Source organism: Rhincodon typus, chromosome 7 (assembly GCF_021869965.1).
Source record: "Rhincodon typus isolate 14 chromosome 7, sRhiTyp1.1, whole genome shotgun sequence".
NCBI classification, from domain to species: domain Eukaryota; kingdom Metazoa; phylum Chordata; class Chondrichthyes; order Orectolobiformes; family Rhincodontidae; genus Rhincodon; species Rhincodon typus.
In genome coordinates this window covers 16,825,344-16,847,950 of record NC_063338.1, presented here as the reverse complement: position 1 = coordinate 16,847,950, position 22,607 = coordinate 16,825,344, and the positions used below count along the sequence as shown (strand labels likewise).

General features: G+C 42.8%; 1 pseudogene; it reads left to right on the top strand.

The window, feature by feature from the left end:
- LOC125483476 overlaps positions 1-22,607 on the top strand; it is a 36,477-nt pseudogene that overhangs the window by 9,939 nt on the left and 3,931 nt on the right.

Here is a 22,607-nt window from a genome sequence, read left to right as displayed (position 1 = left end):
CAGGTTCGGGAAAATATAATTAAGAGAAGCTTTGACAGTAGAGACTGTCACACATCTCCTTTCGGATTGTGCCTTTGCAAAGGAAGTCTGGAGAGAGGTGCAGCGGTTTTTGTTGAGGTTCTTCCCCAGCAGCTCCATGGTGCAGCTCTCTCTGCTCTACAATCTGTTCCCTGCGACACACACCGAGACAAACATTGACCACACCTGGAGGACCATCAACTTGGTGAAAGCTGCTCTTTGGTCTGCCTGAAACTTGTTAGTCTTCCAGAGCAAGGAGTTGACCCTGACCGAGTGTTGCAGACTGGCACATTCCAACGTCCAGGGCTACGTACTGAGGGATGCACTAAAGCTTAGGGCAGCTACCGCCAAGTGGGGAAGGACTACTGCCTGAGGTCTTTCTGCTGAAGTTAAATGGGGGTTTGTTTAGTTATTGGACCCTCCTGGTACCTCAAATATAATTAACATAGTCTTGCACAAGTAAGTGATATCTTTGGTCTTGTTTATAGGATAGAGTCAAACTCCAATATTTATTTGTTTTCTTCATATGTCTCTGTATAGGACCAAACTGCTTTAGTGACTATGCATGTGTGTATATTTTTGAAATATAAAATAAAAGTTGCTGGAGATGGTGAAGCCCCATGAAGAAGAATGAGGGGGAGCTCTTCCCAGTGGCCTGGCCAATAATCACTCTTCAAATAACGCCACAAAAGCGGATTGTCTGATGGTTTCTCATTGCTGATTGCAAGATCTTGCTGTATCCACACTTGTGGGTTGCTTGCTACATTAAAGCAGAACTACATTTCAAAAGGAACCTCCTTAACTGTAAAATATGTTCAGAAAGATGGATCAGATGTATGCGGTGTTTTGTTTTAAATGCAGCAAGTGTTTAGAATCTGGAAAAGTGTTGCCTGACAGTGTGGTGAGGGCAGGTTCATCTGACGCTTTCAAATGAGAAATTGAGCAAGGAGCTAAAGAGTCTGCAGGGGAATGGACAATGCAGTGGGGTGAGGCGAGTTGCTCCTGCAGCAAGCTGACATGCACATAGCGGGCTGAATGGCCTCTCTCCATGCTGTAACTGTCCTGTGATTCTACAATGAATCTTTCATTTCAAGCAGTCAATCTGTTCCACTCTGATCTGTTTTAAATACATTTTAATGTGTGGTAAGGTGTTTAAATACTTTTCAGGAGTGACTGGGATTTATAGACAGGTGTAAAATAAAATAAAAACAGAAAAACACAGCATGAAAGCTTGGTAGTTTTCAGGGTGATCATCACTAACAGAATTGTGGTTAAATGTTCGGAGCACTTCTTCCAATATCTTAGCCACCTCTGGATGATATCCTATCACTAAGACTATCCGCTTCCAAATCTGGAACATGACCTGATTCTACTCCTGCCTCAGCCCATCTGCTGCAGGATCCCTCATCCGTGTCTCTGTTACCTCTAGACTCGACTATTCCAGCATACTCCTAGGTAGCTTCTACCCTCCATAACTCCATCAAAATTCTGATGGCCGTTTCCATTAAGTGTATAAGTCCTGCCCTGATCTGCCTTTCCAAAATGCAGCATCTCATATTTATCTAAATTTAACTCCGTCTGCCACTCCTCGGCCCATTGGCCCATCTGACCAAGGTCCTGTTGTACTTTGACATAACCTCCTTCACTGTCCACTACACCACCAATTTTGGAGTCATCTACAAACTTACTAACCACTCTTCCAATATTCACATCCAAATCATTTGTATAAATGACTAAGAGGAGTGGACCCAGCACTGATCCTTGTGGTGTAGTGCTGATCATAGGCCTCCAAAAACAACCCTTTACCACCACCCTCTGTCTCCTACCTTCAAGCCAATATTGTACCCAAGTGGCTAGCTCTGCCTGGATTCCATGTGATCTGACCTTGCTAACCAGTCTGCCATGCAGAACCTTGTCAAACACCTTGCTGAAGTCTGTACAGACAATGCCCACCTCTCTGCCTTCACCAATCTTCTTTGTTACTTCTTCAAAAAAACTCAATCAAGTTAGTGAGACATGCTATCCCATGCACAAAGCCATGTTGTTTACCCCTAATCAGTCCTTGCCTTTCATATACATGTATATTCTGTCCCTCACAATCCCTTCCAAGAACTTACTCACCACTGATGTCAGGCTCACCAGTCTATAGTTCCCTGGCTTTTTCATACCACCTTTCTTAAATAATGGCTAAAAATTAGCCGCCTTCCAGTCTTCTGGCACCGCACCCGTGGCTATCGATGATAGGGAAGAGGATGGCTGTTGACCCCAAGTCGACATCAACAGTTTGTTTGAGTAGGCAGAAAAGTGACAAATTGAATTCACCCAGAGAACTGTGAGGTTATTCATCTGGGGGAGGGAAACAAAGCAAGGGGATAAACAGGAGGGTATTCAGAGGGGGAAGAGGAAGGGAGAGACCTTGGAAGGCATGTCTAGATGTTCCCTGAAGGTGGCCAGACAGATAGATAAGGTGGTAAACAAACCATTTGGGAAACTTTCCTTCATTTGACAAGGTATTGAACACAGAAGCAGGGATGTAGTTCTGGAATTGTAGAAGACACTAGTCAGCCCACAATTGGAGTTTTATGTACAATTCTGGTCACTATATTACAGGAAGGACAAGGATGTTGCCAGGGCTTTTAAATTTCAGGTATGAGGAAAGATTGGATAAGCTAGGGTTATTATCCTTAAAGTAAAGGAAGGTAAAGGAACACTTAATTGAGGTGTGTAAATAATGAAGACTTTGGATACTGTGGACAGAGACCCCTAGTGGAGAGCTCAATTACTGGGTTTAAAGTGACTGGTAGAGGAATCAGAAGGGGCATAAGAAAAATCTTTTCACCCAGAGGGTGGTAGAGTCAGAAATTTACTACCCAGATTAATGGCTGATCTTTATATGTCTCTGATTGAGGATGTAATAGTTGCTGATATTTATAGGGGCTAGATGTACCAGTAAAATAATTCCAATCCAGTGAGTGCTAGGTGTGCGTCATTGCTCAACACATCTGGTAGATTATCAACCTTCAGAATTGCCCCACAGCATAGGCAGGAATTAAAGTCTAAACTTTCACAACCTCTGCTGTGAACAGAACACAAGGGGGAAAAGAAATCAAAGAGCACTTAAAAGTTGACATCAAAATATTTCACAACTTGCATTTTCATGTTATGGAAACTCAGAGCTTGGAGGAAACAGAATTGTTCTTTGACTGTAGATCAAAAATCATTCAACTGAGTAACAGAGCCTGCTTACTTCCAGGTTGGCCAAGGTGGGAGTAAAGGGATACAGCTGTTGAAGACAAGTCTCCAAAACATCCAACCACAGCTGGTGACTTCAGTGCCCCCCCTTCCAGATGTTTACCCAGGAATAAGCTTGAATGTATAGTTAAATTCTATGCATTAGGAAATAGTTGGACATGGAATTACTGACAGCAGATATTTCTGAGAGAGGAAAAGGTGTGTTTAACTAAAAATGCAGTTCTCTTTTCAGAAAGGGAGGCCATTCGCCCTCGCAGTGGATGTTGGATGTGGTTCTGGTCAGATCAGCAGAGGATTGGCTTCTCACTTTGAAGACGTAGTTGGGATTGATGTGAGTAAAGCTCAGATTGAAGAGGCCAAGTGGATGGATGGACCTGCTAATGTCTCTTACAGGTAACCAATGTCATCTCAAGATTTTACTGAGATTTCAAAAATTAGAGGCTCAGCTTTGCTCACCTTGTCAAGAGTCAGTTTGCTTTAGAAAGTTTGATCACATTCAGAAAGATTGATGCCAATAAAGATCATGACCATGGGAATTCTCAATGGATTTTAATATAGCTCAGTGAACGATAGTAGGAAATGTAAATCTTGGTGCAGAAACAGGTGTCATTAGCAAAAAAGTGAAAAAGGATTTGGATGTAGTTATTGGTCACTGACTAAAAGTATCCAGAGTGATGCATTAGCAGCAATGAAATACTGTGCTGCATATTGAGTTTATTTGATTATATTTTCAATAATATTCCTATTTAATTTATCATTATAGCCACAAATAGATTGTTGACAATGATGGACTGGAAAAGGCTCAATGCTCAAGTCAGCCTGTCACACACTACAGTGATGCCTTATACATACATTATATACACTCCCCATTGTATCTGAAACCACATGATCTCCTGGGAGAAGCATAAAGCCGCATAGACCCAGATGAAACAAGTAGAAATCACAACATTTCTCTCCAACCCCTGAAACAATCGAACCAAATCCAGTAGCTCATCCTTGGCCTGGTTAATGTATCCCAGTATCAATCCCTTGTACAAGGTTAGCTGCACTGAGACAGATACAGACCTAGTTCTCACGTGAAGGAATTCAGTGGATCGGTGTACAGCCAGTGGAACATCAGCCTGTTCCAAAGGTTCACCCTTCGCTGGGAGAAGAACCACTGCCTGATAGCGATACGAGATCTGTCTTTGTACAAGTTAATAGTGACCCCTGATCTTCCAAAATCTATCTAAATGGAACAAGCTGTTCACACGCAGACGCACACACAATATAATCACTACATTTTACAAACTTTCAATGAATTAATCCCCAGGGTCTACTGTCTCTCATTGTCCCTCTATTCCCAACTGTAATGCAGGGAAGTGAATATGCTTCACTTTGAGAATTAATCTTGAGACATTTGGAATTTCTCCGAAGCCTCAATATTACCATTCAGGATGCATTCTGAGCTATCTGTTTTAGGTCCAGTCTGGCTGACTTACTTACTCTGAAATCCAATGGCCACACTTTTTGTTTTTTAACATAATTTTCAGCTTCCATTAGCACATCTTACAATGACACCTATATTGGCTGAACTTGGGTGTGAGTCCGTATCCCATAATCAATGTCATTAATAAATACTGTGAAGAGTTGAGGCTCAAAAACGATTCCTGTGAAACATTGTTATTCTTGCAACCCCTTTTCTGCACAATTCCCGAAGTCTCACACCATCCATCGCATGGGAACTCCACAACTAGGCTTAGTATCTGAACTGGAATCTATCCAAGGTGTTTTCATGGACAGCAGTTGTCATAATCAGTTTTGGATGCTCTGCCTTCAAAGGGACATTGCAGTGGTGAAGAAAGACTGGAGCAACGTAGAGCTCTGGTTCATAAAGAGATCACTTACTAAAACAAATCCATGTGATCAGATGACCAGTGCTAATGGCTCAGAAATCTAAAGCTCTCCCTTTTGCACCATTTTTCCAACATCGTGTTAATTCTCACAATCTTCCTATTTCTATACCCGCTAGCACATGATGCTGAGAGCAGTCCTGAGATTACTGTATTACAGGTTCTGCTTTTCAGTCTCTTGCCTTACTGCCTAAATTTTACTTTCAGGGCTTCATCCTTTTTCTACTATATCATTGGTGCCAATGTGGACCTTGATCACGGGCTCTTCACTTTTCCCTGAAAGAATGCCCTGCAGCTGCTCTGTGACATCCTTGACCCTGGCACCAAGGAGGCAATGTGCTGTACCTGAATCACAACCAGGGCCACAGAAATGCCAGTCTGTTCCCCTATCAAATCACCCAACACTCTTCTTCTCCCCCCTACTCCTCTGAACCATCACCCTCATCAGTATCCAGAAACCCAGTCAGTGAGTGAAATCGACTCAGGACTCCGGTATTACCTGCCTGGTCTTTCTAGAGTGTCAAGCAGTCATCCAAACTCCCCATGCCTTCCTGGTCTTAACCTGTATTGTGACCACTTTATTAAACATACTATTCATGTGGCTCTCAGCTTTGTGTGTGTACCACAATGACTCCAGCCGCTGCTCAAGTTCCAAAACCCAGGGCTCAAGATTTTGCAGCTAGAGAGACTTCTTGCATATGTGATTGCCTAGATCATGCAAACTACCTGTAACTCCCTGTGTGGTATAGTGTGGGCATTCAACACAGCTGAGCTGTCCTATCATTCCTTAAGCCTACTACTTTCATGTGATTTGAATTGGAAACTAGAGCGCAGAAAGTAAAATTACTCACCAAACATCTCCAATGAATCAAGGGTAACAAGGTGTAGAGCTGGATGAACACAGCAGGCCAAGCAGCATCTGTGTTCATCCAGCTCTACACCTTGTTATCTCAGATTGTCCAGCATCGGCAGCTCCTACTATCTCTCTCCAATGAGTCAAGCTCTGCTTTTGACTGTCTGTCTCACCTCTTTTCCTCATTTGCTCCTTTAGAGAATACTGCCTGGTGTTGTCATCTTGCCCACTCCTCTAGGTGCTGCTGACTGCCTGTCTCAGATTCTCTGCTCTTCCACTCCACCAGAAGAGTGGATAGCTGGAACAAGGGACATTGGTTAACAGAAAGGACCAGACAAAGGAATCAGTTTCATTAGAAGATTAAGTGGAAACCAGCTAGAAGTATTTAAATTTTCTAAGGATCTAATACAGCAAATTGGAGAATAAAAATTATTTCCATTTTTCCATGAGTTAGCAACTTGAGTGGATCAACTGAGATCCTCCTTGAGGGAGAATGACAAAGTCGAGGGTTTTATGATTAATGCGGAGTTGTTAGGTATTCATGTCCGAATATAAAGAATGGTGAATTCAGATCCTTAATTTTTTTTAACTTAAATGTATTTGGTACAGGAAATGAAAGTTTATTGGGAGCAAGCAGAGGAGTGGGATTAATTAAAGAGCACTTTCAAAGTGCTAGTACAGGTATGATGAATGAATGGCCTCTCTGTGTGCTGTAAATCTGTGGAATTCTACACCTCTGTCATTCCTGTCAAACTCCCATTTATTTTTGTCTCATCATCACATATGAATTAATGCCCGGAAAATGAGATGTCCCTGGAAATCCATTAAAATCTGCAGAAGTATTGAAGCTGCTGTATTCCCGTGTTTGTTGATTTTCCTTGACAGACAGAGCGTGGCAGAATAGCTGGAGTTCGAGGATGGTTCCGTTGAACTGATAACCGTGGGAACAGCAGCACATTGGTTTGACATGGAGAAGTTCATGAAGGAGGCTGACAGAGTTTTAAAACCCAAAGGCTGCCTGGCTCTGTATTGCTATGGAACACCCTGTGTGTTAGCTTATGACAATTGCTCGGATGACCTAGCCCCAGTTGTTGAAGAGGCAAGTAAAATGAAAAAGAATGCGTTCATAAAGCAGCTTTCGCAACCTCAGTGCATCCCAAAAATGCTTTATAGCCAGAGAAGTGTAGTCACTGTTGTAACCCTGCAGCCCATTTACTCACTACGCACAAACAATACGATAATGAACACATTGCCTCTAAACTGGCAACTGTTCTCAAAGGATAACTATTGAAGTGGAAATCCAACATGGGAATCAACACAGCCTTCCAAAACACAGCAACCAGGTCTTTGAAAAATAGTCTATAATGCTAGTTGTCACTTTGTAATACAGCCCTGATACTTTTTATCACCTACCCAAAAACACCTCCAAGCACTAGAATTCTCAGCAGTGATGTCTTTGCAGGATATTCAAAGGGAAACAAATTCCAGCATCTTCACTGAATCCAATTTCTCCAGCATCACAACCATGACCAGGTGAAGTCTGTTCTGTGTATCTGGGGGATGCTGGACAATCAACTTCTGAAGCAGATCCTCTTTTCTCAACTTAAGGATCTGATCACAAGGAGAACAGAGAAAATGTTCTAAGGGGACACATCGAAGGCCTCATTGGAAAAGGGATAAATTTAGGGCATGGGAAGATTTTTACCACAAACTGGTGGTAAATATAAAGGGAAAATTATTGGCTGACACCACAGGGAACACATTGGCTAATCTTCAAAACAGCACTGTGAGAAAGCCCTTACACAACAGCCAAAAGCATATGGGGCCTTAACATTTAATCTGAAAGTCTGCACCCACAACAGTGCAGCAATACCCCAGTAAAGGAATAGAGTGCTAGTTCTAAATTTTGTGGGAGTGGGGCTTAAGTCTACAACTCCTGACTCTCCTAAGAAGCTTTCAACTAAGCCATCGTTGGCACAAGAGGCTCAGGCTTGTGACTAATTTCTATTCAAACCGGAAATTGTTTGCAGTAATAAAAAAGTATAAAGCAGAACATGTTTATAATGTCCAATTATTGTACGATAAAGAATTCCCATCTGGAAGTGCCAGGTATGGTAATTCTAGGGGACAATTTAATCTGTATCTAAGCCACAGGTTCAGAGCCAGACTCAAGTCAGACTCAGGGGTTAAGTGCCCAACTACACTGTAATAATTATTCTTCAATCAGATTCACTTCCCCAGGGGATCAAGCTCAAGAAATACTTCCAGACTTTGATACGTTTTGTTCTTGAATAACAAGGGACAATATTTGGGTTTTCTGTGTTTGTGAAGATGTGGAATCAGGCCACAGTTCATTCTTAACTCGGAGAATGATATTTCCTGACCAAGGAGAATCAAGTCCTAGTGAGGCCGCACTGGTGGTCAGTGCCAGCCTTTTTGTGAGATGTTAACTATGACAAACCCGATCCAGTGCCAAATGCCACACATTCAGGGGAGCTCCATCCTGTCCAGTCGACATTTCTCCTCATGTCCAGTTCCCTCCATGGTCTCACCCCTCCCTATCTCCTCAAGCTCTACAACCCTCTGAGATCTCTACATTCCTGTAATTCTGCCTCCTGCAACATTCCCAATTCTCATTGATTCACCATAGCTTCTGCTGTCAAGGTCCTAAGATCTGGAACTTCCTCCCTAAAACTCTACACTTCTCCATGCTTTTCTCCTCCTCCTTTAAAATACTATAGAAAACCTGCTTTTGGTCACCTCCATGATGATCTACAAAGAGTATAAACATCCTTGTCCATGGGAAGTAATTGCAATCCCAAACACCAATAACAAATGAGGTTCAATGGTTCAATGGAAGCCTGTTAAGGCTGATTCATTCAGTATATTTAAAGCAAAGTCATTCGCTCTCAAATCTAGCAACTTTCAGGTTCCCTCAGGACTGTTTATCTCACCTCACTACTGCCCTGACACCCTCAGCATCTTTACCATTATCATCAGAATCGGAGGAGACAGGTAGCTGCTCCATCTCCCTCCCTTCTAAGTTCTCACCCCATTCTGGAGCTGGGTTGAACAGAATGTAGGGAAAAAGTCACCATTCTGGAGAATCTTCCCGGTTAGTATTGGAGTACTCCTGCTGAGCAGACCAGGCAAGGGAAGCGCAGCTTCAGAGGACCAACTATCTGTTCAATGGCGGTCCTGGTGTGTACCTGGGCTGCATTGTAGAGTTGTTCACCATCAGTCTGAAGGTCTCGCATTCGATTATTAATTATACCTTCTGGGGGTACCCCTTATCACAAGCCAACCATGGAGATGATGTGTCAGTGTGGATGTTTAAGGAATCTGGGAGTTGTATAGAATATAATGGTTATGGCAGCGCACTGAAAAGCGGGTGCACATTGCAGGAACTGTTGCTTGTGATTCCAAGTGAGATGGACATTGAGAGACATTCAGGAATCTGGCTGGATGATGCCAGGGAGTGGCCCCTTGAGCTTATAACCTGAGCTCATTTGAATAGTTATCACAATATAAGTTAGGCCTACCATCCATTGTGGTAATTCTTTCCATTGCATTTTCTCTTTACAGCTGTTCACAGACCTTGTGCCCTATGAGACTAGAGCAGCAAAAATTGTGTGGAATGAATACAACGACCTTTTTGATACCATCACTTACCCTGACAAAGAGAGGTAAATGGATAACACACACCAATGTTCATAGCAACTTCCAGAAAGCACCAAAAATGAAATCATATGGTTTCTTATTCTCTCTCCTGGATTCTGCATGAGACAATATTATGATGCTTCAAATTAACTGTACTGGAGCCAATCTGAAAACTATAGAGTCGGACTAGAACCATCAATCGGTTAAGTAAAAAGGAAGAGAGGAGTCAAAGTGAACATAGGCCTCTTAGAAAATGAATCTGGGGAGATAATTATGGGAAATAAGGAAATGGCAGACGAGTTAAATAGATATTTTGCATCAGTGTTTACGTAGAAGATACTACAGGCATCATATTAATATTAAAGAATACGGCGGACGAATTAAATACCGTTAATCTGTGTTGAATTCTGAAATATCTTGTCTTACTGTCACCTATTAATCCTTCCTTTTCTTTCTCCTTCACACCAAATGTTGCCAACCATTACTTTATTCAATCAGCTGTAATCAGTTTTAACAAGAGTTAATTCCTTAGGCTTTACCAATCAATTGTAGACAGTTACAGGGAGAAAACATCCCCTACAGCAGTATTTACTACCTGAAGCCTTAGCTTCTTATCAGAGTTACAAATGATATCCTGTGTGTCAGTGACAAAAGTACACTTTTCCTGCTCCTCTTCCTTGACTTGCCTGCAGCCTTTGACATGGTTGATCGCACCAATCTCTTCCATCGCCTCTCGTCTGTTGTTCATTCGCTTCATCATCTTTCACTCTTATCTGGCAGCTATTAGCCAGGGAATCACTTCCAATGGCTTCTACTCCCACTCTGTTATTGTTACCTCTGGATACCTCCCTAGGGCAGATCCCTCGCTTCCTTACATTTCTCATCCAAATATACTGCCTTTGCCGACTCACCCAAAAGCCAAAACATCAACTTTTATATGTACACTGAAGATGCCTAGGCAATCACCACTGCTCTCAACAACTTCTTTGTTGGTAAAATATCAGGCTGCTTATCTGACATCCAGTATTGGATGAAGCGCAACTTCGTTTATATTGATATTAAAAAGACAGAAACCATTGCCTTTGGTCCCAATTACAAACTTTGTTCCAAAGTCAACCACTCTGTCCCTCTCTGGTAACTTTCTAAGGATGAACGAGAGTGTTCACAAACTCATTGGTCTATTTGATTTCAAGGTAAGTTTCTGACCACATTTCTGCACCATCACGAAGATCAGCCATTTATACCATCACCTCCTCGGTGCATCAGGTGTGGAAACCTCCTCCACACCCTTCTTACCTTTAGACTTTACTATTCCAATGCCCCCTGGCTGACATCCTATTTACCACAGAATGCTGACTCACTCCAAATCCCATTTACAGATGATACCTGTACTTATGAACCCACGCTGGCTCCTGATTCCACAACTTTTGAATTCAAAACGCTCATCCTTAGGTTTAAATCTTTCCATGGCCTTGCAGCCTATTCCTAACCCTGTACCTCCTCCAGCCCCACAGCCCGTTGAAATCTCTGTGTTGTTTCAATTCTGACTTCTAGTGCATCCCCAGTTTCAGGCTGCTTATCTGACATCCAGTACTGGATGAGGATCAACTTCCTTTAAATTATTATTAAAAAGACTAAAACCATTACCTTTGGTCCCAGTTACAAACTTTGTTTCAAAGTCAACCACTCCGTCCCTCTCTCTGGTAACTTTCTAAGCATGAATGAGAATCGATGGCTGTATCTTCTCTTGCCTGGGCTTCAGGTTTTGAAAATCCATCCCTAAACCTCTCTGCCTCTGTCCAGATACTCCTTAAATCCCAGCTTTTGCCTACCTTTCTGAATATTTCCTCTTGTGGTTCAGTAACAGATTTTGTTCGATAACTAAGCAACGTCCGGGAATGTTTTGTGGACATATCTAAGAACACTATACAATAGGAGTTGTTGTTATAGCTTCCTGACTTGACGGGCAAAACATGTCTATACTTATTTCATCACAGAGTTGCCTTCAAAGATAATTGAGCATTGATTTCTGGTCAACGGCTTAAAACAAAACTGGCACCTTTTTCACAAACTGAACATTGCTGACTGAAACTCCTTCAAGGTCAACATTCCCTGTCAAGTCTATTGAAATCATTTCTGAGCTGGAATTTCTGAATTGCAGTCGAAATTTACATTGAAAATTTCCATTCTGGAATTTTCTGAAGATCTCAAGAGCCCAAATCTGCCACAAAACCAGCAATTGGAGCCTAGGGAACCATGGCAACGTGGCTCATTTTCTTCTTCACCCTGTTGGTATGAAAATTAATATTTGAACCCATCAATCCACAAATTGTTGCACATTCAGATCTGCAATACTGTACACAATCCTGCCTTGAAGCTATCCCCTGTCTATTTGGACAGATTCTGATGTTAAAAACCAGCATTTAATGATAATAGAAAGTCAGGTTTCAGTGAAGTGTGATAAAATGAAGTACTGTTAAAAAACAGAAGTACTGACTTCCAGACATGATGCATCAAACTGCTTTAAAGAACTACTGCTTAATGCAGCAAACCCACTCTCTTGACTTTTATAAGTGTGTAAGGACATGTTAATGACCTGCTGATAAGTGATATCAACACGTCAATGAGATATGTTAATGAATTACTGAGCTGGATTTATCCACTTGTAATAAGACATGGTAACGAAACAGAGCAGAGTTGCTGCCTTTTCCTTATTTTTATGGGCTTCCTATTGAGGGAGGTGAACATGTTTGGGCCTAGCCAATTTACAAGCTCAAACTGAGTCTCAGGCTTCCATGAAATCAGCCCCAGGGTCATGCTGTGCTGTACACCTGACCCGACTTGTCCACTACATCACCTGTTCTATCATTCAGGGTTTTGTTCAGCCTCAATAAATCAGGAGGCACGTGGCCAAGAATTCATCTATAGCTCACTCCTCTATCTGAGGAGCCTTGTGTATCGTCAATGAGATTCAAGGGCAGGGATATTTCAGAATAAAACCGTCGAAAACTAATCTTGCTCAAATTTCCTTGGAAATAAGACATTCGTAGTTGGGGCACAAACCTGACCTTACAAAATGACATTTGGGGCAGACAGCAGGAGGTTTTCCTCCTCCACATGTAGTGGCAAACACATGGAAGGGAACCGCTCAGTCTAGTTATGTAAAGTGGGCTCAAACTCTGGGATAGTTTAAATACCAGCGGACTTTGGGATTAGAAGAATGTATGTTCTATCTGGATGCTCAATGGGCTGAGTGAATGTCAGTAAAAATTGCACTTTTCATAGATTCATAGAGTTGTACAGCATGGAAACAGACCCTTCAGTCCAACTTGTTCATGCCGACCAGATATCCTAAATTAATCTGGCCCCAATTTCCAGAATTTGGCCCATATCCCTGTAAACTCTTCCTAGTCGTATACCCATCTAGATGCCTTTTAAATGTTGTACCAGCTTCCACGACTTCCTCTGGCAGCTCATCCCATTCACGCACCACCCTCTGCGTGAGAAAGTTGCCCCTTAGATCCCTTTTAAATCTTTCCCCTATCACCTTAAACCTATGCCCTGTAGTTTTGGACACCCTTCTCCTGGGGAAAAAGACCTTGGCTATTCATCGTATCCATGCCCCTCATGATTTTATAAACCTCAATAAGGTTACCCCTCAGCCTCCAATGCTCCAGGGAAAATAACCCCAGCCCATTCAGCCTCTCCCTATAGCTCGAACCATCTAACCCTGGCCACATCCTTGTAAATCTTTTCTGAACCCTTTCAAGTTTCACAACATTTTTCCTATAGCTGGGAGAACAGAACTGAACGCAGTATTCCAAAAGTGGCCTAACCAATGTCCTGCACAGCCGCAACATGACCTCCCAGCTCCTATACTGAATGCACATCTTCAACATCTGTAGAGACAGGAGTTAATGAATATGTAGATGAGACTCTAAGGTAGGCTGTAATGTCACTGAGACCTCAGTGTTATGTGTTAATATTCTGCTAGGAAGTTGGAACTGATACTGCACAGAGAATATACAAGATAATAAGATGTAATATTAGTAAACATTATTGAACTATAACCAAAATGTCTGGGCTGGAGATTCTATGAAATCTCCATATTAAAACACGGTAGCAGCTGTCGATGCAGTGGTTTAAGGTAGATTGTGTTTAACCCAGAGGAATCTGGACTACTGTGAGGCCACATTGACTGAAAAGCAAGGTTGATTTGTGCAGTGAATACCTTTAGAATTCCTGAGTAGTGACTGTTTACTCAAAGTGAGATGATGACCTACCCAACATGAGGTAAAGTGAGGCATGCTCCTAACTGATAGCATGTCCACGTCAGCTAAGCAGTCCCAGTCCTTTCCAAAGCCTTTTGATACCATTGAAAGTCACTTAGATGGGAATTGTGGAAGATGCACTTCCACAAGGAAGGCGACCATTTCATGTAATTTTGCAGCATTGAGGGGTGAGCTCGTTTGAATCCTTGGCCACATGCTTTCTGATTTACTGAGTCTGGACAAGACCCTGAACGATGGAACAGGCGATGAAGTCCAGAAGGCAGGCCGGGCACTCAGCATGATGCTGGGGGCAATTACATGGATGTCTGAGGCTTAGTTTCAGCTCTTAAGTTGACTCGGCCCAAAGATGTCCACCTTCCCTAATAGGAAGCCCACTTAAAATGAGGAAAAGGCAGCAACCATAATTTTTGAAGTGTTGGTGGTGAGGTACGAGGAAGCACCGCAGCTGACAAGACTGTCCAGCAGGAGGCATTCCATACCTTTACTGTGATTGGGCCACCTTCAGCATGTTTGCAATGATAAAACAACCTCTTCAAAGTAAATCAAACAGGTCGTTTGCAGAGCAAAGAAAATTCCAGCAAATTGAGCAAGAAAATGAAGAAGACATGAAGTTGAATGAATGAACTTGATGAATAAAGTACACATTGTTGGCCCTTCAGCAGGTGATGATATTGATCTGGGCCAAGATTATTGTTGGTAAGATTGAGAGTCAAAAAATTTTGTTGGTAATTTTTTTCTCAGTTCAGGAGCAACAATTACTGTCCTTTCTGGTCATTTGGAATGGCTTCATCCTGTACACTTTTGACCATTAAAAGTCGAGAATCGATGTAAGGGAAGTCCAGTTGAAAGGTGTTTTGAAGCAACACTTACTTATAATGGAAAATTTATTAAGGATTCTATTTACGTCTTTCAACATTAGAACCAATCCTTATTGAGTTGGCAAGCATGCGTCCCAACCAAATCTCTTACAACAGTTGTTAGATGTTCTAGCCCAATAAAAACACACTTGATGCCAAGATGATACCAGCCTATTTCATGAAGAATTAGCTCAGCGTCTCTGGGAACATGAGCTTTCATTCACTGAAGACTGGGCATAGATTTCCCGTAGCTTTCTCCAGTATGCTGAGGTTTCATGCTGAGAATGTCAGTGTTAGAAATGCAGGTCTCTTTTTAGGCATCAACCCAAACAGCTCCAGTGGTGATTGAGAGTTGTTAATGCCCATTCAGCTTCATCTTTAAGAGCTGGGTTCTTAATGGGTTTTGCTTGTCGATATTGAATTGGCTACATGGGTTTTACTGGTGGTTGGTAGTCATTTTTTTAAAAGAATGAAATAAAAAGAGTCACAGTGATTTTGATGGTGGGACGGTCACTCAGTTGTGTGTGATAACACTTCTAGGTAGAAAAAATAAAAGATGGATTTTTTCGCCAGTGGGGACTTGGTTTCTGGACTGGCAAAGGATCCAGAAAGGAACGATGGAAACTGACATTTGTGCTAAACTATAGATTTACAATAAAATGGTTGTAAATCTCTGAAAGTCTTTTGCTTCCAAATTCAACTTTTCGATATTGGTTTGGTCTGTTGAACAATGAAGATTGAGTGAGTAAGGTTCTGTGAAGAACTTTCTGGGCTATTCCTAGAGTCTGATTAGTTTCATGACCCCCATCCAGTTATGTTAGAAGAGGATGAGCCTCTTTTTTCAGAGATTCCTAACTAGGAGACACACCCAACAACTGAACCCAAATGCTATTATCAAACCCAATGTTGTAATTTGAAGAAAAACATCCTGTTTTACCAGATTCTTCAGCCTGTGATACAGCACATCAAGATCCCTTTGATCCTCTTCTGTATCAGAGAGTGGTCTCCAGGTTTTCAACGACTCCTATATGAGGCCAATTTGTGCCCAATAGTGTTCACAAGACACAAGTAGTGTTTCTTTATCAAGATGTAATGAAAGCTCCAGGACTTTCAATTTCACAAGACATTCACCTAAAGAGTAGGCATCATGAGATTGTCCAAGAATACAGGGAATTGAAAGCACTACCTATGCAGGAAAAGTCTTCAGCACTATTGAAGCATGAGAATGATGTTCATCTTTTGTATAAGAGCCCAAACAACTCTTCTTTTTGATCTCGTGCTCCATAGGCACTATTTATATGACAATTGTGAATGCTGATATTTCATTCATCTCATCTTTTCATCCAGAGTATTGCATGCTAACTTCAGATGCTGTCTTGACTGCCTTGATTGCAAAGCTTCCGACGTAAGCAGCAATCGCCCAAACAATTTCATTGTTTGCAATCCTTGCATTTCCTTGAAGTGAATCCATACTCTGCAGTATTGACTCCTCCCTTCATCTTAAATCTGAGAATACTGTGCAAGAACCTCAAGATGACATAATCTTGCTATTGCAGTTTGGTAGTCGTCAGCCGTTCTTAGATGGTGCAATTTCACCAGTGGTCTTTCATTGTCAGATCATCTTTTCAACAGATATTGAGAAAGAGATAGTCCAGTGAAACAGAATTGGTACCATATCAATAAGCACCAACCAGCCTATATTCTGATGCTACAGCCACTGGCAATTTGCCCTTTCAGTACGATGAACTTTAGGCTACTAACACCAATTATACTCATTTTGTTTCAGCTGCTGAAACTCTGGTCCAAGACAGCCTTCATGCCATCACTTTCCTAATTCATTTCAAACAACCAGATCAGGGAGAACTGAGGTCTCCACAGCGCTTGAGTTGGTAAATAACGGACTTCTTAGCTGGAGGCTGGGGGGGAGGATGGAATTGCAAATACAGTTAATTAAAGGAGAAGGTTCTGAAGAAAGTTGACGTTTCAGGTCAGGACCCTACTTCAGAAATGGTGGAGAGGGAAGGGAACTCCGAAATAAATAGAGAGAGGAGGGGGGTGGGGCTGGGGAAGGTAGGTGGAATGGTGATAGGTGAATGCAGGTAGGGAGCGGTGGGGATTGGTCAGTGAGATGGGAGTGGCGGATAGGTGGGAGAGAAGATGGGCAGGTTATGTCAGGTCAAGGAGGTGGGGATGAGAGGGAGGGTTGGTCATGGGATGAGGCCAGGGGCGGGGAGATTTTAAAACTGGTGAATTCCATGTTTAGGCCATCGGGCTGTAGGCTCCTGAGGCGGAATATGAGGTGCTGCTCCTCCAGTTTGTGGATGGCGTCATTGTGACACTGGAGGAGGCCCAGGATGGACATGTCACCCAGGGAGTGGGAGGGGGAGTTAAAATGGTTGGTGACCAGAAGGTGTTGTCGTTTATCACATACAGAGCGCAGATGCTCTACTTGTCTACGCTTGGTCTCACCGATGTAGAGGAGGCCACATCGGGAGCAGTGGATACAGTAGACTAAGTTGATGGATGTGCAAGTGAACATCTATCTGATGTGAAAGGCTTGTTTGGTGCCTTGGATAGAGGTGAGGGGGGAGGTGTAGGGGCAGGTGTAGCACCTCCTGCGGTTGCAGGGAAAGGTGCCAGGTGTGGTGCGGTTAGTGGGGAGTGTGGAGCAGATGAGGGAGTCGTGGAGAGAGCTGTCCCTACGAAAGGCAGATAGGGGTGGGAGGGAAATATATCTTCGGTTGTGGGGTTGGATTGTAGGTGGTGGAAGTGGTGGAGAATGATACGCTGGATGCGGAGGTTAGTGGGGTGATATGTGAGGACAAGGGGGATTCTGTCGTTATTTTTGTTGGGGGGAGGGGATGTGAGGGCAGAGGTGCGGGAAACACAAGAGATGCGGTTGCGGGCATTTTCGATCACTAGAGGGGGTAGCTGCGGTCCTTGAAATAGGGGGTCATCTGGGATGTCCGGGAGTGGAATGCTCCATCTTGGGAGCAGACACGGCGGAGGTGGAGGAACTGGGAGTAGGGGATCGCATTCTTGCAGGAAGGTGGGTTTTCTGAAGATGGGTCCTGACCCGAAACATCAACTTTCCTGCTTCTCTGATGCTGCCTGGCCCGCTGTGTTCTTCCAGCTCCATACTGTGTTATCCCATTAAAGGGGAGCCCTTTTAGTTGAATGTTTCAGGCAACAATTTTAAGAATAAACTTTTAGTTAATAATCCTGGAAGCTGAGAGGGGATATATAGGGGAGGTGGAAATGTTGAAATAGGGTTAATCAATGTGTAGATGGGCCCTTGAGGTAAGCACTGATTTGATTTCAGTTGTGCTCTAACTACTTTGCCAAGAGGTTGGACCCGGTGCGAAATAGCACACTGCTCTGGATCCTTACCATCATGCACAGCCTGTCAGTAAATGTTATTTAACAGCAACCACAAAGTCTGGCCTGATCTTTCATGAGTAACCTATATTGGAATATGATACAACACACACACTGCAGCAACCTGTCATGACACCTTCAATCACACCTTCCCAACCCATGTCCACTACCATCTAGAAAAACAAAGGTAAGAGATATATGGGAACACCACCACTTGTGTAAGTTTCCCTCCAAGCCACGCACTATCCTGACTTGCAACTATGTCGCCATTGCTGCACTGTCACTGGTCACAGTACCAGGATTCCTTCCCTACCCCTGTGTCCTCCTACCTTCCACATGAACAGCAGCAGTGTAAGAAAGTGCCTTTCTACCACATTCTGAAAGGCACTTAAGAGTTGAGCAACCTTACCAGCAATGCTCACATCCTGTGAATGACCAATTAAAAAGTCCAGCCTGTCTCCTGGAAATATTGGCTGGGGCGCCATAGTCAAATAGAATTTCCCGAGCCTACATTGTAAATGTATTTAGAGTTGGTGGTAAGAAATGTACAATTTACGACCGTAACTATCTGTGTATTGTAGTTCTGAGAACCTCACGCTCTCCCTCTTCAGAATTTGAGTAAATAAAATACAAGGATTAATTAGTCCAATGTTAAAGGGGATCTAGCTACCTAAATGTAACATCTGCAGTTAAATCTGTGTGTGGGAGTCTGGTTCTTTCAGCCTGTGATGTGATTGTGGCAACAATGATAAATACGGAGATATTTAAGATTGTGTCCTGGCTCCTAATGTGTCTACAGTCTGGGGAATTGAGCTATTTGATCTTATAGATGAAGTCAGTATGATATGAAAAGTGTGGCGAGAGGAGTTTAAAGCATCTGCTGACAGTCACAACTTGGCCTTCAGGAGACGGTTGCAAGGATAACACAGCAACTGGTCTTAGTGCTTCAGTTCAATGTGAGTGCTTCAGTCAGCGAGGCTTTTGAGATGTCGCCTGGCACAGGGCAGAAAAGGTGGAATATGAATGTGCACCAAAAACTTTGAACAATTATGGTGTGACGCCAAATGCCACATTCAAAAGGTCATGTTACCCGTCAGACGAGACAGAATCGGGTCAAACGGTCCTTCAATTTGTACAGCAGATGTTTCGATGCCTTTATACTGAGAAAGATCTGAATAACTAAGATAATGGGTTAGATGGGCCAACACTGCAAGCTGGACAGGTTGAAGTGTAAGCTGCAGGCAATTTCGAATAATACTTTGAGAATAGCAGCTGTATTGGAAGCAATGGATGGACAATTTCACAGCATTAAAACCTGGTCCCCCACCTCCGCCATTGGCATGATGAAACTGAGTGGCACAACAGAGTCTGAGCCACGTAAAATGTTAAACAGCAGAGGTCTGAGAGAGAGTGTTTCAGATGCCACAACTTGCGGCACTATGGAAGAGATGCCTGCTGCTCTGCCAAGCGAAAGCTATCTAAAACCATGTGGGGACAGAGACCATTTTGTCAAGAAGAGCAGAAACAGAGCTGAATGGAGAGGTAAGCCTGGCAGGGATGGTGAATGTAACATAACTGTGAGATGAGTGGAAAAATGGTGCCGAGACTGAGGACACAATTAAGCAATTTGTAGATGTATGTCTTCTTTCAATAGGAGCAATCTGGAGAGAACGAAGGTGATGCTGAAGAGTTATTGTCATTTCAAGAAGTGACCGTAATGTCACCAACAGAGCACTGTGGGGGAGAAGTGAAGCCGTCTCAGAGCTGTATCAATAAGCTCCATCCTCACCCATCTAAACCTTCAAACTGTTGGGTACATAACTGTAAACAAGAGGGTGGGAAATCAGAATAAAGAAGCGGGGGTTTTAGTGGTTAAGGAGGAAGGTGAGCTTCCTCTGAGCAGATAAATTGCTCAAGACTGGGGGAGGGGTGTGTGCAGTGTCGGGGATAGGTGACAGGACAGTGGTGCTACACAGCACTTTGAAAATAAATTCTGGGAAAGCTGATGTGAAGCTCAGTGAAGCATTTGGATCCATGATTCAAAGAATTGAGAAGTTGCACAATTACCAAGTGGGATTCACCATCGACAAGAATATGAAGACTACAGCACAGCCTGTACACTGAATATCTTTCGGTCTGAGAAGGAGAGCTGAGGCAAGAGTTGAGGAACTGGTCAATAAAGACATCACAGATCAGTCAAAGGACCAAGACCAAAGATGAGCCCTGTTGTAATTGTGCCAAAATGTCAGACTCTATATCGATGTATAACAGGTGAATGAAATGGAGCTCAGAGAACATTACCCACATCAACAAAGTTTTCTAAAGTTCTCAATAAGCGAGGTATTCTCCAAATTAGACTTATTACAAATTAGACAAATGGGATAACCCTAGCTGGAGCGTCATCTTGTTTCAAGGAAGGTGACAATGTTTGTCACTCGTTTTGGACTTAATCAACAAAAGAGATTGCTGTTTTCCATCAATGCAGTGCCAGAGATTTATCAATAGGAAATCCATAAGACGATACAGGGAATCCCAGGAATAGCTAACATCACAGATAACGTCATTAGTCATGGAACCACTGGAGGGGAACGTGACAAGAAGCTGAGATTCATGTTGTGAGCTTGCAGTCAGCAGTACTTACAGGGAAATGCAGAGAGTAAACGCAGAGTAAGTAAGTGTAGTGGTACAAAAGTGTAGTGGTACAAAAGTTAGGTCATGGGCCGTTGGTATGAAACAAAACTCGCAAACCAAAGAATACAGACCAGGGATGGAGAAAGATGGGTCGCAGTCTGTCAAAACACGTTATGAATATTAACTTGTCAGTGGATCCAATCCACCAGAATCAATACATCACACATTCCTACTGACTGGGCCATGGGACGGTGTAGCAGTTGACTTTTTAAGTCCACTTCCAACAGGAAAAACGATGATTGACTACTACAGCTGGTACTCATACAACGATATGTTGCGATGAAGTCTACAACAGCAGAGAAAACCTCATCTGCGTTGACTGAAATATTTTAAAGGCATGATCGGGCAATGGGCCACAATTCATTTCACAGACCATTGCAGATTACATGCAAGCCACAGGCATTCGGAGTAACCCGCACATGGTGACAGGAAAGTTATGGAATGGGGTGACTAAACCGTGGTATTTTTGGGTGGAAGGATGCTGCCGCCAATCTCCTTTCCTTTGATTGTGTCTAAAAGCCTAATTTATTAATTGTGGTGGAGGACCAGCCACTATTGAGTCTTAACAAGAAGTGAGTAGAGCCCTTGAGGTGTCGTGGTAGTGTCTCTGCCTCTGGGCTGAAATGCTTGGGTTCAAGTCCCACGTGCTCCAGAGGTGTGTCTAAACAGGTTGATGAGGGAAATATCTAATTTCTTGAAGAAATTTACTCAGACACAAAACGAAAATTTTCTTCACAAGAAGTGGCTCTGGTTTTAACCAGATGTAGTTATTGCTTGACAGCAATTGGGTATATTTAGCTTATTAATTTTGGTTTATTTGTTTATGAGACATGGGCGTCACTGGCTAGCTCAGCATTTATTTCCCATCCTTAAACTTATATATCACAGGGCACTTAAAAGTTTGTTTGCAAACTTTATTGGAGTATGGTTAGTTACAAATGGAGTCTATGGCACATACACTAAGATAAAGGAAAAAGGCCGTGACAACAGGTGACTGTATGCAGACTTTAATGTTGGATACTGTATGGTATTTGGATAAGATACTGTATGGTATACTTTAACTTTACTCATTAGTGGATATGGAGGTCATTGTTGGGGTGAAGCATTTGCTGTCTTTTCGTAAGTGCCCTTGAATTGCCTGGCTCACTTGGCCACTTCTGAGAGCAGTTAAGAGTCAACCATGTTGCTATGGACTTGGTGTCACGTGTAGGCCCAACCTGGTAAGGATGGGAGATTTCTGTCCCTAAAGAACATGAATGAGCCAGATAGGTTTTTACAACAATCAGTAATAATCGTTACGCTTACTATTACTGAGGTTGGTTTTATATTCCAGATGTATTCATCAAATTTAAAATCCCACCGGCTGTCATGGTGGGATTTGAACCAATGTTGCAGGAGCCCTAGCCTCCACCTCTGATACTAGTCCAGTGATATTACCCACAAACACTACCCACCTTCCTTGTAGTAGCCATCTAAACTTGGGAGGTGAAACAGCACACTTTGGGAAACTGGCCAGGATGGCAGATGAAGTGACATGACACCCACAGTTAAATCTGTGACTTGGAGCGCTGTGTATTTAGCCTGGGATGTGACAACAGAACCGAGAGGCCCTGGGGATGGTTGATGAACACAGGTGCTTGATAGTGGCAAGTCAAGATGAGAGAGTTGTTAAAAGAACATACAGAATCCTGGGGCTCATAAATAGAGGCGTGAC